The sequence below is a fragment of the Panthera tigris genome, chromosome D1 (assembly GCF_018350195.1).
Source record: "Panthera tigris isolate Pti1 chromosome D1, P.tigris_Pti1_mat1.1, whole genome shotgun sequence".
Classification (NCBI taxonomy): Eukaryota; Metazoa; Chordata; class Mammalia; order Carnivora; family Felidae; genus Panthera; species Panthera tigris.
In genome coordinates this window covers 59,754,281-59,772,053 of record NC_056669.1, presented here as the reverse complement: position 1 = coordinate 59,772,053, position 17,773 = coordinate 59,754,281, and the positions used below count along the sequence as shown (strand labels likewise).

Genomic DNA, 17,773 nt, shown 5'->3' with positions numbered 1-17,773 from the left:
CTATTGGGAACTCACCAAGATAAAAAGCTTCTGCACAGTGAAGGAAACAATCAGCAAAACTAAAAGGCAACTGGTGGAATGGGAGAAGATATTTGCAAATGACATATCAGATAAAGGGTTAGTATCCAAAATCTACAAGGAACTTATCAAACTCAACACCCAAAAAACAAATAATCCAGTGAAGAAATGGGCAAAAGACATGAATGGACACTTCTCCAAAGAAGATATCCCAATGGCCAACCGACACATGAAACAATGCTCAACATCACTCCTCATCAGGCTAATACAAACCAAAACCACAGTGAGATACCACCTCACACCTGTCAGAATGGCTAACATTAACAACTCAGGCAACAACAGATGTTGGCGAGGATGGGGAGAAAGATGATCTCTTTTGCACTATTGGTGGGAATGCAAGCTGGTGCAGCCACTCTGGAAAACAGTATGAAGGTTTCTCAAAAAATTAAAAATAGAACTACCCTATGACCCAGCAATTGCACTACTAGGTATTTATCCAAGGGATACAAGTGTGCTGTTTTGAAAGGGCACATGCACCCCCATGTTTATAGCAGCACTATCAACAATAGCCAAAGTATGGAAAGAGCCCAAATGTCCATCATTGGATAAATGGATAAAGAAGATGTGGTGTGTGTGTGTATATATATATATATATGTGTATATATAAATATATATATATATATACACACATATATATATATGTGTATATATATACATATATATGTATATATATATGCATATATATATACACATATATATATATGTATATATGCATATATATGTACCCCCACACAGTGGAGTATTACTTGGCAGTCAAAAAGAATGAAATCTTGCCATTTGCAACTATGTGGATGGAACTGGAGGGTATTATGCAAAGCAAAATTAGTCACAGAAAGACAAAAATCATACGACTTCACTCATATGAGGACTTGAAGAGACAAAACAGATGAACATAAGGGAAAGGAAACAAAAATAATATAAAAACAGGGAGGGGGACAAAACAGAAGAGACTCATAAATATGGAGAACAAACTGAGGGTTATGGAAGGGGTTGTGGGAGGGGGAATGGGCTAAATGGGTAAGGGGCACTAAGGAATCTACTCCTGAAATCATTGTTGCACTAGATTCTAACTAATTTGGATGTAAATTTAAAAAAATTAAAAATAAAACAAGTTTAAAATAAAAAGAATCTAAAAAAAATTAGCTACTAAGGAATTAGTTTCATGATGTCTATACTGGCTTTTCTCATGCTTTTCTTTCCTGGGAAGTCTATATATATATATAGTCTATATATATATATATAGTCTATATATATATATAGTCTATATATATATATATAGACTATATATATATATAGACTATATTATATATGTTATATATATATATATAACAACTAACAACTGGAAAATGGTATCTTCCCGAATGACAAAGACCCTTTAATGCTTCAAAGGATAATCTCTACCAGGATACAAACCCTAACAGTCCTTTCTATAATCTAGATGAAATGTATTTCAACATTTGTTTTTGTCTTTAAAACATCATCTGTGTTACTTTTATATAAATGAAGACCAACCAAATGAGAACTAGCAAAGTCCATTTATTCAGAGAGTACTAGTAGGGAAATCAGCCACTTACGTCATTTGGATTTTGGCAGAGACTTAAAGGTAGGCAGGGGAATGGGAAAGTTTTAGAGTGGAAAAAGGGAAGACTTCAAATGTGCTCTAATTGAAGGCTGTTAAAGTGGAGAAGCTGTAGGTGAGCTAACTAGAAGTGGGGCATCCCATGTTATTGGTTAGGGGCACATATTTGTCTTTTCCTGGTTGGCCTAAGTTGGTAGCAGGAACAAAAATTAGAGAAGCTGTCAGTTATTCTTCAAGACCTGGATGTTTGGGGCTGACTGTTACAGGGTTCATTGTTTGGCTTCCTAGATTGATATTAGAGACAGCAGTCTGACTACAAGTCTTGACTTGTAGGAGGCTGGCTATTGTAGATAACAAATTGGTTTCCTGGGCAAGTTGCTTCAGGTTGTGGGTCAGTGTTCTATATTTATATATGGTCTGGTCATTGTCCCTCTGTGTATTCAGTCACTGCATAAAACAAAAAAAATAAAATTTACATTTTCAGAGAATTGAACTCTTAAAAGTATCATCAGACTTTGATTTTTTCATAGATTTTTTGTTTTCTAATGTCTGAAATAAAACATCACCAAGTAAGAAAAAAAAAGAAAAGGGCTCAGAGCCACAGAGTGGTGAGATGTCACAGGGATTACAATCTTACATGGGATGTTATGATGGTTAATTTTACGTGTCAACCTGGCTAGACTTTGGTGCCCAATTATTTGGTCAAGCACCAGTCTAGATGTTGCTGTGATGATATTTTTTTAATGTGATTAATATTTAAATCATTAAAGTTTGAGTAAAGCAGATAACCCTCCATAAGGTGTATAGGCTTCATTCAATAAGTTAAGGGCCTTAAGAGCAAAGACACAGGAGAATGGAATTCTGCCTTCAGATTGCAACATGGTATTTCTGCGTGAGTTGCCAGCCTTCTAAACCAAAACCATAACATCAGCTCTTTTTTTCATGAAAAGGAAGAAATAAAACTTTATTTTTCTGAAAACAACATGGCTGTACATATGCAGGAAAAACTACAGACAGAATCTACAACAACAACAAAGCTACAAGAACTAGTAAGTGGAATAAGGTAAAGCTGCAGGATGAAGGTCAACATATAAATCAATTGTGTTTCTACAGATGTAGAATTCAATATTGTTTGGCAACTTTGGAAAACAACGCACATTTGGAAAAGAAAATTTTTTTAAATACCACTTATAGTAGCTTCTCAAAACAAACTTCTGAGGGACTAAACACACAAACAGCAAACAGCAACAGATTCATTGATGCAGAAAACAAACTGGTGTTGCCAGAGAGAAGAGGGGTCTGGGGATGGGAGAAATTAGGTGAAGGGGATTAAGATGTACAAATTGCCAGTTATAAAATAAGTAAGTCACAAGGATGAAAAGAAGAGTTTGGCAACTGTCAGAAGAAAATCACTGCCCAAGATTCATCTTATGTAATTCTCCAGTCTAGGGTTAGAGAGGTAAGAGAAGAAGACACAGAGAGGTACCCTGATCTAGTTCTCAATTCTGTGGGGAGAAAGTTAACCAAGGCCCCAAAGACGCTGATATTCAATGACATATTAGAGACTTTGGAAGAAACATGTACAAAAATCACATTCATGCAATTTCACTAGAAACAGCAACACCTGGAGTCATTTGACTAGTATCTTACCTGCTTCCATAAACTGGTGCTAAAGCTTACTCCATCCATGGAGAGGATTGCTAACAAAAAAAGAATGCCAGCTTCCACATCAAAATTATTTCTGCTTTGTAAACAATGCATAAACCACCTGGTCCTGGATCTGTTTGGTCTTTATCCCATACATGATGGGATTTAGCATAGGAGGAGCCATAATGCAGACACTGGCCAGCAGAACATGAATATGGGGTGTGATGTGGCATCCAAACTGCTGAGTAAGTGTTGTAAAGATCCCAGGTCCATAAAAGAGGACAATGACACGGACATGGGAGCCGCAAGTATTGAGAGCTTTGTGACAAGCATCTCCAGAAGGGATGCAGACGACAGCGTGGAGAATCAGCACATATGAAATAAAAATTAGCACGATACCTAAGACCACTGTTGACATTAGGACAAAACCGCATACCAGATGTTTAGTCATATGTCATTACAGGAAGCACGGGCCAAGACAGTATGCTTACAGGCTGTGTTTGGGAGGATGCTACTTTTGCAAAAAGCCAATCTTTTCAGAAGAAACGTTATAGGGAAAATTGTACCATAACTTCTCAGAAAGATAGTCAATCCAACTTTCCCAATCAGTGCACATGTAAGAATAGTGGTGTATCTCTGTAGGTAGCATACGGCAATGTAGCAGTCAAACTCCATCACCAGCAAGATCCCTGACTCAGAGATGAAGGTGGTATGTATGAAGAAGAGCTAAGTGATGCAGCGATCCAGAGAGATTTCCCCAGCACGGAACCAGAAGACGCCCAAGGCCTGAGTTACTGTGCACGTGAAGAGGACAACGTCTGCTCCGGCCAGCATGCAGAGGAAGAGGTACATGGGTTCGTGGAGGCTGCACTTTGTGAGGATAATGCAGATGAGCAGGCTGTTCCCAAGCAGGGCGATGACATAGGAAACGAAGAAGGGGATGGAAACCCACACATGCTGGTCCTCAAGGCCAGGAATGGCCAGCAAACAGAAGACCATGTGACTAACAGCAGTGTGGTTTAAGGTAGTCATGCCTGGATCAGACAAGTTTCCTATTAACAGAGAGGAAAATTCAGTTCATACACCAAGATTGTTTTTGCTGTTACCAGCAGCTTTTCACATTTATCTAATTCTATTCCATTCTGAAGGTGCCAGGAACTATGATACTAAAGGTAAATAAGATGATTTGTTCAAGCAAAGGGGAAAAAAAACAGAGAGAAACAAACCAGGAAAGAGACACTTAACTACAGAAAACAAACTGAATGTTGACAGAGGGGAGGTGGGGAGGAGGTGGGTGGGGAATAGGTGAAATAGGTGATGGGGATTAAGGAGAGCACTTGCTGAGATGAGCACCTGGTGTGTATGGAAGTGTTAAATCATGGAGCACCTGAGTGGCTCAGTCGGTTAAGCATCCGACTTCGGCTCAGGTCATGATCTCATGGTTCTTGAGTTTGAGCCCTTCGTCAGGCTCTGTGCTGACATCTCAGAGCCTGGAGTCTACTTCAGATTCTCTTTCTCTGACCCTCCTCTGCTCGCGCTTTGTGTCTCTCCCAAAAATAAATAAACATTAAAAAAAATTTTTTTAAAAAGGAAGTGTTAAATCACTGTATTGTACACCTGAAACTAATATAACACTGTATGTTAACTGGAATTTAAATAAAAGCTTTTTAAAAATAAAAAATAAATTTTAAAAAAGATGGTTTGTTTTCTAAATAAGGTCCTAAGCTCATAAGAGACATTTACATTAATTAAAATTAAATTATTAAGTTGACATATTAGTTTTACAAGTAAATTTTAGTATGGAAACACAATGGAAGTAATTCTCATTGTTTATATTTGTAATGGTTTTAAGAATGACTTCATATCTGAACTTAGCCTTGAAAATAAAGTAGGATGCCATCAGGTTGAGGAAGTATCAAGTAATGAATGGGGGAAAGTCATCTGGGAATTCAAGAAGAAATGCTTGGCCCACAAATGCAAAATATGTTTAAAGCAGCTTTCAGCTCTGTGAGGCTGTGATGCGGCAAATTTGGAGCAGTTAGAAAAAAAGATGGCAACAAAAGTAGACTGACTCTGAAAGTAAAGGGGATGAACTTCATCAGTTAGGAAAAAAGATCAGCCATGAACAGTTTTGAAATTGGAAAGCACTTTGGATATATTTATCTAACAACTATGTGGAAGAGAGAAGTGATGGAAAAAGAGAGCAAAGACTGGAATTTGATGAAGTTTGCCCTGGTGAGAGAAATTCATGTATTGATGAATTACTATTGCAGTGAAGTAAGATCAAGAAAGTATCATCTTAAAGTAGCTTCACATTTTTCGGCAGTGATATGAAAATGTTACTTACTACACACCATTCATTTCTTCTGCCAACACAGGCTAGTAAGGACTGTCACCATCCACTGTTGCAGGGACTACGGCCAGAGTCGCAAAAGATGAGTCCGCAAACAAACTGCAGTTAACTGAAGGTCCTTGTACTAGAGTCGGAATGAGGCCCCGACTCCAGAATGAAGGTTCTTTTTATTAGGATAATTGCTAAAGACTACGTGCATAAAGTCAGCTAAGCAAGTGTGTTAATCAATCTAATGGTTTAGCTTTTCAAGGTTGAATTTCGAGTTAATTGGTTTTTATAACACTAGGAAGGGTCAGGTGTAAAGGAGGATCCGGCCTTGGACAATGTTAATGGCTCTAGGCTTTCTGAGCCGCAGCTGTGTAAACATGTCCTAAGGTTTTGCACCTTCTCCAGCCCTTCCCTTTTGAAGTATTTTCCTTTGATGCTTCTCTCCTGCATCTCCCACAATCCACTTCTTAGAACAGAAATTTCAGCCTCAAAAATATCATTACAACTCAAAGCACAGAGCTGGAAACTTTTCAAAATTTCCTGGACGTAATTTCCTCATCTTTGAAATGGGTTAAGAAAAAGAGACCTTTCTAAACAACTGGAAGTGAGATGCCCTCCCGACCTGGGGCAGGTTCAAGGGGTGAGCGCAGTGGAACAAAGACAGCCCCCCAACAGGCAGCCATATCCTACCCCCTTCACCACAGGGTCAAGACCAGGAATAATACTACAAAGTCTTCATAATTACTTATCATTGAAACTCCACCCACTTTTGCTATTGCTTCATTGCTAATGTCTCTAAAAAGAAAAGGGGTAAATTTTTGGTGAAGACACAGAACACTGTGTCCTGAATCCAAGCCAGGAGAAGTGTGAGAAGTTGAGAGATGGCTCTGTTGTCCAGTGTCCTACAGAAGAAAGAACCAGGTGCTAACATGGATCGAGGCAAAGCAGGACTGTGAGGACTGGTGGAGAAGACAGAAAAAGAAGTTATTGTCTTCATCATTGTATTCACTCCATGTCTGCTCAGTGCCTTGCACGTAGTAAGTGCACATGCAAATAATAGCCTCGCTTCCAGGTTTGTTCTCCTCACCTATAAATTTAACATCGAGGGGGTGCCTGGGTGGCTCAGTTGGTTGAGCGACTAACTTTGGCTCAGGTCATGATCTTGTGGTTCACGAGTTCAAACCCTACATCGGGTTCCATGCTGACATCTCAGAGCCCAGAGCCTACTTCAGATTCTGTGTCTCCCTCTCTCTCTTCCCCTTCCCTACTCATGCTCGCTTGCTCTCTCTCTCTTTCTCTCTCTCTCTCTCTCTCTCAAAAATAAATAAACATTTTTTAAAAATTAATTTCCAGACCAGGAAAATCCAGTCCTATTTTCATTGCTATATTGCCCCTGAGAAATGGCTAACACTGTCCTGAAAATAAAATCACATGAACAGAGCCCCCAAGAGGCTTGTGAAGTTGTGCGTGGGTGGACAGCAGCTACCACTAGGTCAGTCTGTGGCCACACAACTATAAGAATAAATAGGGATGGGGGGAAAGCCATCCTACTGGAGAAGTAGATAGAAATCGAAATTGCTATGAAAATGCCACTGGGGGTGATGGACAAGTGTGTGTGCCACTATACTGGCAAAGGAATAGCAGGGAAAAGTGATGAAGGGAAAGAAACTAAGTCTCAAGTAACTAGAAAGAGAAGAAGAGGACCAGCTTACACAGGTTGATGGACTCTGGATATCTTGGCAGCAGCACACAGAAGGGTTCTTTGGAGTAGAAAAGAATATAGGCTACGGAGCTTGCCAGTTGGGGGCTGGTCTCTGGGTGAACTTGCATGAACTGGAATGGCTCCTTATGTAACTCATGGCCACCTTAAAAACCTTCTCGAATGACAGGACACCTGGGTGGCTCAGTTGGTTAAGCATGGTCTCTTAGTTGACTTCAGCTCAGGTCATGATCATTGAGTTCAAGTCCCACATCAGACTCCACACTGACAGTGCAGAGTCTGCTTGGGATTCATTCTCTCTCTCTCTCTCTCTCTCTCTCTCTCTCTCTCTCTCTCTCTCTTTCTCTCTCTGCCCCTCCCCCCCAAAATAAATAAACTGGAAAAAAAACACCACAACCTTCTCAAGTGCCTCATGAAGGCTTCTGCAACTTTGATCCAGGCATCTTCAATCCCCTGGACAAGTTGCCTCTATCCCTGATTTGTGCTGTGGAGCCATGGCACCAACCCAGGGCCCTCTCACTGTCTGTCCCCTACATCAGGAGTGTGCTCACATGATGTCTCTTGCCACAACTCATTCTTTCCCCTCCTTTGATTTCACAAGAAGTCTAATCATCAGAGCACCTACCTCAGAGATATTGGCATATTGTCAGTGTTTCCCAATTGACTGTAAACTTTCTGAGGTCTGTTTAAGATATGTATGCTCCCATAATCCAGAACACTGAGGCACCGTGTGATTACTCTGTAATGATAAATACTGGATGGAAAGTATAAAGGGTGATGATAGGGGCCATGAATGAGGCTCTTCTGATGCCTAAAATGTTCACAGTAATCAAGGTCTGCTGCTAGTGTGGAATCCTCTCTGGAGGGACTTGAGGCTCCAACCACACTGAGAGCCAAAGTGTGGGTGCAAGCCCAAAGTCTCCCCCCTCTCCCCTCCTAGACAGCCCTTTCCATTCTACTGGAACAGTCCATACTTTTACCTCCAGTCTAGGGGTGTGCTGGTAAAACAGCTCCTTAAATTTTTTTTTAGAAGCCCCAGTTTTACAGTGCCTGACAATTCCTTAGGTGAAAATATTCCTGTGTCATCAGCTTCAAACTATGAAGATGATATCCCTATATGCATATTATATATTACATATATATAATAAGAAATATTATATATATATATATATATATATCTTAAACAGACAATTCTCAGACCTCAGAAACACTGACTACAGGCCACTGTCCTTGAGGTAGGCAGTCTGATGATCAGAACGCTCTTGCAATCAGAGGGGACAGAATGAGCTTCAGCCCCTGCTGCTGTCCCTGTTCAACACACCTGACTCCCCACAAAAGTCCTAATACTTTCAACCATCAGCCTTATGCCCCATAACCCCACAATTCCTGGTCTTCTTCCTGAAATTTCATTTCATAGCAATTAAAGTTTCACCTGCTTCAAAGGGAGTCCTCACGAGCTAGAATGGGATGAATCAAGTAAAGGCTGAGAAACAGGCATCAGGCAGCAGAGATTTATGCATTTGCCTAAAGACTGCAGAGGAAGCTGATACCCAAGGGACCATAGCAGAATGTACATGGGTCAGGTCCTGATGGTTCCTCAGTCATGCCCACACCAGCTGCTCCTCCAACCAAGATTACATGTATACACGTATTATTTTCAAGAAATTCAATGTTAGCATTGTTATGTGAAATATCCCTATTTCCATTATAATCGGAAGTAGTAAGCATTAATCCCATTATCAATCAAAAAATATAACTTGAGGAGGAGGGGCAAGATGGTGGAACAGTATGGAAGGTTTTTTTGTGTCTCACATCCATGAAATACACCCAGATCAACACTAAACCATCCTGCACACCTAGAAAACTGATGGGAGGATTAACGCAACAATCTGCACAACCTGAACCACAGAATTCAGCAGGTACGCAGCACTGACAGGTGAACTGGGGGAGAGAGAAGCTGCGGAGGGCAGAGAGCCACTTTTGTATGTAGAGAGAGGAAAGAGATGGGGGGTGGGGGAGTATGGGAAAAGCACCCACCACCCCCCAAAGCAGCTGGAGAGAAAGTGAAAAAGTGGAAACAGCTGTAGGGACTGAAGAATAAAGGGAGAAAGGAGAAAGGAGAGTGTTTAAATTCCATTAAGACTCTATATAAACAGGGGGAGCACAGAGTCTGAAATGCCGCAGCTCGATGCCTGGTGGTGCTCTGGTGGGAAAGGCGAATCCTCAGGAGCAGAGAGTGAGACCTGCGAGGTGTACAGGCAACATGGGGAGAGGAGGTTCCCCTGCTGGAGGACATTTGGTAGAGGCTGTGAGGCCACCAAGGTCCCAGCAGACCCCAAAAAACAACTACATTTGCTGGTGCTGGAACAAGGACATTAAGGGGGAAGCCTGGTGCCAGATGTGTGTTGTGATTTACCATAATCCCTGAAACACTGCTGCTACACAATCTCGTGAACTTTTTCTGGGGCGGGCTGGCACCCAGTCGCAGTCTCTGGGCATCAGCAGCAGCATGGTCCCCCAAACATTCCTGGGTGCAGCTGGGTGACCAAGCCATTGCTTGGTGAGACCCTCCCCCAGGGGATCTGAGTGGGCCCAAGCCGCAGTCCCTCAGAAGTGAGGGGTCGGGAAACACAGCCGCATCTGAGATAAAACTCAGGAGGGAGGTGCCCCCTGGCAACCTGATGGCTTGGTCACAGACAGTGTAAAAGTGAGAAGTGGATGGAGGCCAGAGACAGAGGACTGGTGCACGATTGCTGGTCAGGGAGAGCACAGAGTTCCAACACTAGAGACTGAGTAGCTAGGTGATGCCATTTTCACTCCTCCCACGCATGTGCATACACACCTACAAGCACCATAATAATTCACCCCAGTAAGCCAAGTAGAGCCATCTAGTGGAGAACAGAGCCATTAAACTAAGCCCCTCCCAACTGGGCCAATATCACTTTTCAGGAACACCACAAGTCTCTCCACCTGCTTAGTTTACAGATTATAAAGTGCTTCATAGTTTCACTTCTAGGGGAAAGGATGTAATTTCAGTCATATTTCAGTCTACTGGCTTGTCCATCTATTCAATTATTGTTTCTTTTTTGTTTCTTTTCTTTTTCTTGAATACAGAAAGAGAAAAAATTTATTTTTATTTTCAATTTTTATTAAAAATATTTTTCTTTAATTTTTTTCTACTATATTTTTTAATTTTTTGTACATTTTTCAAATTCTATTTTACTTCCATCATTTCATTTTATTCTATTTCATTGTATTCATTTGTTCAAATTTTCAAATGTTTTCCTTTTTTTTCTTTTTTTTAATTTTCTTTTCCCTTTTTTCTCTAATCTGTGAAGATCCTTTCAACAACCAGATCAAAACACACCTAGGATCTAGCATCATTTATTTGATTTTTTGTGTTGTTTTTAATTTTATAATTTAAAAAGTTTTTACCTTATTATTCCTTTTCTTTCTTCAAAATGATGAAATGAAGGAACTCACCCCAAAAGAAAGAGCAGTAAGAAACGACAGCCAGGGACCTAACACAGACACAAGCAAGATGTCTGAACCAGAATTTAGAATCACACTAATAAGAATACTAGCTGGGGTTGAAAATAGATTGGAATCCTTTCTGCAGAGATAAAAGAAATAAAAGCTAGTCAGCATTAAATAAAAAATGCTATAACTGAGCTGCAGTCTCCAATGGATGCCTCAGTGGCAAGGATGGGTGAGACAGAACAGCAAATCTGCGATAGAGAGGACAAACTTATGGAGAATAATGAAGCAAAAAAAAAAAGGGGGAGAATACGGCAAAAGAGCATGATTTAAGAATTAGAGAAATTGGAGCACCTGGGTGACTCAGTTGGTTAGGCATCCGACTTCAGCTCAGGTTATGATCTCACAGTTCATGGGTTCAAGCCTGTGGTGGACTATATGCTGACAACTCAGAGCCTGGAGCTTTCTTCAGATTCTGTGTCTCCCTCTCTCTCTGCCCCACCCTGGCGCCTGCTCTCACTCTCTCTCTCTCTCTCTCTCTCTCTCTCTCTCTCAAAATTAAATAAACATTTAAAAAAAGAAGATTTAGAGAAATCAGTGACTCATTAAAAAGGATCATCAGAATCAGAGGGGTCCCAGAAGATGAAGAGAGAGAAAAAGGGGTAGAAGGGTTATGTGAGCAAATCATAGTGGAAAACTTTCCTAACCTGGGTAAAGACACATACATCAAAATCCAGGAAGCACAGAAGACTCCTATTAGATGCAACAAAACCTGACCATCGACAAGGGATATCATAGTCAAATTCACAAAATACTCAGGTAAGGAAAGAATCATGAAAGCAGCAAGGGAAAAAAAGTCCTTAAGCTACAAGGGAAGACAGATGAGGTTTGCAGCAGAAGTTTCCACAGAAACTTGGCAAGCCAGAAAGGAGTGGCAGGATATATTCAACGTGCTGAATCAGAAACATATGCAGCCAAGAATTCTGTATCCAGCAAGGCTGTCATTCAAAATAGAAGGAGAGATAAAACGTTTCCCAGACAAACAAAAATTAATGGAGTTTGTGACCACTAAACCAGCCCTGCAAGAAATTTTAATGGGGACTTTCTGAGGGGAGAAAAGATGAAAAAAATACATACATACATACATACATACATACGTACATACATACATACATACCAAAAGCAACAAAGACTAGAAAGTACCAGAGAACACCACCAGAAACTCCAACTCTACAAGCATCATAATGGCAATAAACTCATATCTTTCAGTACTCACTCTAAACCTCAATGGACTCAATGCTCCAATCAAAAGACATAGGGTAACAAAATGGATAAGAAAACAAGATCCATCTATATGCTGTTTACAAGAGACCCACTTTAGACCTAAAGACACCTTCAGGTTGAAAGTAAGGGGATGTAGAACCATCTATCATGCTAATGGTCAACAAAAGAAAGCCAGAGTAGCCATACTTATATCAGACAATCTAGACTTTAAAATAAAGATTGTAACAAGAGATGAAGAGAGGCATTATATTATAATTAAGGGGTTTATCCACCAAGAAGACGTAACAATTGTAAACATTTATGCACCAAATGTGAGAGCACCCAAATATATAAATCAATTAATCACAAATATAAGGAAACTCATTGATAATAACACCATAATAGTAGAGGACTTCAACACCCCACTTACAACAATGGACAGATCATCTAAACAGAAAATCGACAAGGAAACAATGGCTTTATATATATATACAGATATATTCAGAATATCTCATCCTAAAGCAGTGGAATATACATTCTTCTCCAGTGCACATGGAACGTTCTCCAAAATAGACCACATACTGGACACAAATCAGCCCTCAACAAGTACAAAAAGATCAAGATCATACCATGCATATTTTCAGACCACAACGCTATGAAACTCAAAATCAAACACAAGAAAACATTTGGAAAGGTAACAAATACTTGGAGACTTAAGAACATCCTATTAAAGAATGAATGGGTCAACCAAGAAGTTAAAGAGGAAGTTAAAAAGTACATGGAAGCCGATGAAAATGATAACACCACAACCCAAAACCTCTGGGATGCAACAAAGCAGTCAAAAGAGGAAAGTATATAGCAATCCAGTCCTTCCTAAAGAAGGAAGAAAAGGGGCGCCTGGGTGGCTCAGTCGGTTGGGCGGCCGACTTCGGCTCAGGTCATGATCTCGCGGTCCGTGAGTTCGAGCCTCACGTCGGGCTCTGTGCTAACAGCTCAGAGCCTGGAGCCTGTTTCAGATTCTGTGTCTCCCTCTCTCTGACCCTCCCCCGTTCATGCTTTGTCTCTCTCTGTCTCAAAAATAAAAAATGTTAAAAAAAAATTAAAAAAAAAAAAAAAAGAAGGAAGAAAGCTCTCAGATACACAACCTAACCTTACAACTTAAAGAGCTGGAAAAAGAACAGCAAATAAAACCCAACACCAGCAGAAGACAGGAAATAATAAAGATTAGAGCAGAAATTAATGTTAGCAAAACCAAAAAAACAGTAGAACAAATCAATTAAACCACAAGCTGGTTGGAGCATTAAGGAATCTACCCCTGAAATCGTTGTTGCACTCTATGCTAACTTTGATGTAAATTTAAAAATAATAAAATAACAAAGAAGAAATAAAGAAAAGAAAAGGAAAGAAGAAAAGAAAGAAAAGAGAAAAGAAAAGAAAAGAAAAGAAAAGACAAAGAAAAGGAATGGGAAGACAAAGGGTTTGGGCTGGGGGCAGGAAATGTGGTGATGTGACTAAAAGCTATCTGGGGAAGGGATACAGGAAGTGGCAGAATATAAGGGTTTTTTTAGTAAGTTTGTACAGATCCATTTCAGCATGGATTCCCAGTCTCTGGGGATGAGAATGTTCTTCCCTTTCTGGAACAGAAAGGGCACTTTTCTCAAGGGAAATTATATAGCTACTTTTTAGGTAGGAAGGGGTAATTCAGAGAATTCTTGTTGTATCTTCTGTTTCTTAAGCACCTTAAGCTCAAAATAATCAGTATTCCACAGTGGTATATGTTGGGATGGCATGTTTTGAACTCCTTCTTATTGTAGTGGCCAAGGGCAGGCCGCTCCAAAATGCACCACTTTGGCACATTGATGATTTTAAGTAAAATTTACTTGAGAACAGCCAATGCAAAAGAACACGCTGACATCACCACCACCGCCCCTTGCTTCCAGGAAATAATGAATCAATCTTCCATGTGAAAGATACCCTCCCTGTACCAGAGGGTAAAGAGACATCCTTATCACTAGAGGTGGGAATTTGAGCTGAGAAGTCTGTATAAACAACCCTTGTTACATTTTACTAATTAACCTCCCCAGCCCAAGTTCTGTTTCAAATTCCTTCCAAATTGAAGCTCCCAAAGTTTTCTTTGTCGTGTTAACTCCTCACAAATATATTGTCTCTTTGTTTAAAAGTATAAAAACTACCTGCCTTAGTTATTTACTGAGGTCTCAATTTCATTACTTGGCCTCTGTACACATATAATAAAACTTCAGATTTTTTTCCTGTTAATCTATCTCTTGTCAATTTAATTCTTAGTGCAGTTGAAAGACCTTGACTGGCAGAGGAAATTGCTGCTTCCCTACAATATTGAAGGTTTTCCTGCTCTCCTCCTTCCTATCTCTTCAGGAATGTCTCTTGCCCCTCCTCTTCCATACACTGCTTTCCTCACCTTGCCACTATTCAGATTGGCCACTTCCTATTGTCAAGCCCTTGACCTGGCTAATTCTAGGTACCTGTCCACATTCAGCACAGGAATATGCAGGAAGAGTTTTCTCTCTCACAGTTGGGAGACTCACACTTCTCACAGAAGTGACTGTCCTACCCTATCCCACAGTGCTTTCTACATTATTTATCACATTGTGTTTTAATCCCTTAATTTTTGTCAACTCTAGTTTATGGACTCCCTAAGAAAGGGGACTGTGATACTGATTATCTCCAGGCCTTAGCTTAGTCCTGGTAATTTATAGTGGGCATAATTTAATGTTTGTTGAGTTATTCCTTTATTTACAAACTTTTGTTTGTTTAAGGTGTGTTTATTGAACAATATATACCTAAATATGTTTTAATCCTAAGAGTGTTCTTATATAAATGACTTGGATCCATTTATACAAGTAACTCATTCAATAGCTTACAGTGGTGGTAGTGCCTAGTATTTTTTTTTTTTAAGCAAGTTGGAGCGGGAAGGAGATGGGATGACATTTGGCTTTTGTGAGGAGCATTCAGGCTGCACTATGGAATCAAAGACCCAGAGTAAGTGAAGGGAAAATACACATGGGAAACAACTTCTTTTTTCTTTATTTTAGAGAGAGAGAGAGAAAAAGTGTGAGCGGGAGATAGGGACAGAGGGGGAGAGAGAAAGAATCTCAAGCAGGCTCCACATTCAGCGCAGAGCCTGATGCAGCACTTAGTCCCACAACCCTGGGATCATGACCTGAACCAAAATTCAAGAGTTGGATGCTCAACCAACTGAGCCACCCAGGCATCCTGGGAAACAACTTCTTAAAGCAAACATTTACTTGCTGCTACTCAGGATGGCAATCTCAGCATGAGTTCACATCCATGTCTGTGCTTGTCAGGCATTTGTGTTTCATACAAAGAGGGTTTGAGGAGTTGTTTTGACTCCATCTCTGTGGAATGTCTTTCCAGTACACCATTACATCCATCATTTCAAAAATAATGGTCTCATCTTGGGCTCATGCAATGGCTCCTGTGTCTAGCACAGACTCTATTCTACCTTCCAAAATAACATGCTGCTATAAATGGAACTGGTAAAAACACATGTTGTGGTTCCACTATTCAAGTGTTGGCTGTAATAGGCCAGCTCTCTAGAGCATCACAGGGTCCCCCCATTTCCTCTGGCCAAGAGTCAACATCATATCAGTAGGATTATCCCTTGTCAAGAGTAGGAAGACAATTTCCAGTGTCTGTGACCAGTGTTCTACAAACAATTTCTTTTCCCTTTTTAGGGATTAATACTTACCAATGGCCCTTTCACAACTTACTGATGTAGGTCATGAACAAGTGAAGTGATGGTATCTTATAGACTGCTATAGTTAATATTCCACCTTTTCCTTTTTTAATGTTTATTTATTTATTTTTGAGTGAGAGGGAGAGCACAAGTGAGGGAAGAGCAGAGAGGGAGAGGCAGACACAGAATCTGAAGCAGGCTCCAGGCTCTGAGCTGTCAGCCCAGAGCCTGACACAGGGCTTAAACCCATGAGCAGTGAGATCATGACCTGAGCCAAAGTTGGACACTTAACCCACTGAGCCATCTAGGAGTCCCAATATTCCACCTTTTCCAAAGATACAACTACATATGTGTCTGTCTATATTTATGAGTATGTTTATATTTTTTTATTATTTTTACACAGATAAAGATACATACAGAAAAATATGGACAGATGCATACCAAATATTTGACAAATCTAATTGTCGTATTTGAGATGAGTTCTTTTTTCCTGCTTTATTAAAGTATAATTGAGAGGTAAAAATTTATATATTTAAGGTATACAATGTGATATTTTGACATATGTATACATTATGTGTGAATGATTGCCACAATCAAGCTAATTAACATATCATTCACCTTTCATAGCTGCAATTTGAGTGAGGGGGGTGAGAACACTTAAAGTCAAATCTCTTAGCAAATATCAAATATGCAATAGGTTTTTTAAATTTATTTATTTATTTATTTATTTATTTATTTATCTGTTTGTTTGTTTTGAGAAAGAGAGAGACAGAGAGAGAATCTCAAGCAGGCTCCACGCTGTCAGCATAGAGGCCAATGTGGGACTCAAACTCACAAACCCATGAGATCATGACCTGAACCAAAATCAAGAGTCAGACACCTAACCAGGTGCCCCTATGCAATGAAGTATTATTAACTCTCATCACCATGCTGTCCATAAGATCTCCAGAAGTCTTTCGTCCTGCATAACTGAAACATTGGGCCGTTTGTATGTGATTGTCCAGGGATATCACAAGATGTCTCAGAGGACATGAATTCAGTGAGGAATAATTTAACAACTTCTAAGACCAGAGCAATACCCTCTTTTTATAGGGGCCAAGGGAGGGTGCCCCAAAATGTGCCACTTTGGCACATTAATTATTTTCAATAAAAACTACTTAAGAAACAGTCAAGGCAAGGACACTCAGACCCTTATATGTCCCCCTGAAAGTAGAAAACAAATCATCCATGTGAAAAATATCCTCCCAGTGCCAAGAAGTACAAAGACATCCTTATTACCAGAGAAAGGTATTTTAAAGTTGAAAACACTGTAGAAACAAATCTTTGTTCTCCTTTTCTAATCTACTACCTCAGCCTTAGTTCTGCTTAGAATTCCCTACTAATTTAAGCTCCCAAATACCTGTTTTCTTTATACTGTCAATTCTTCACAGATGTATTGTCCCTTTGTCTAAAAACTATAAAAACTACCTGCCTTTGTCATTTCTTTAGGTCTCAATTTCATTATTGGGCTTCTGTGCACACATAATAAAACTTATTTTTTTCTTCTTCTGTTAACTAACTCAAGTCAACTTAATTCTTACTCCAGCTGGAACACCTTCAAGGGCGGAGAAAGAATTTTTCCTTCCCAACAATTTCATCTATAACCAAAAATCAGACTAGTGACATAAGGACACATGACTCTGGAAATTCATATGTCCAGCCACAGGCTCTGTTCAGGAGGTAACCTGTTCAGTCAAACATGGCATGGCTCTCTCTGTTGCTTTGACAGAAGATGTTAAGTCCTCTCACCTCCCTGGTGAACCTGCCACAGAAACAGAATTCACTAGGCTACTTCCTAGTAGTTCAGCTTGCCATTAGTGTTTCCACCCACTGCTTCCTCAGACCACATCATGGAGAACTAGAGGTGCTGAAAATACTGTTCCTCTTCCAAAG

The 17,773-nt window shown here is 39.9% G+C and overlaps 1 pseudogene; it reads right to left on the bottom strand.

The window, feature by feature from the left end:
- Positions 1-3,392: 3,392 nt before the first annotated feature.
- LOC102952744 lies at positions 3,393-4,336 on the bottom strand (annotated as a pseudogene).
- Between the last annotated feature and the right edge of the window lie 13,437 nt (positions 4,337-17,773).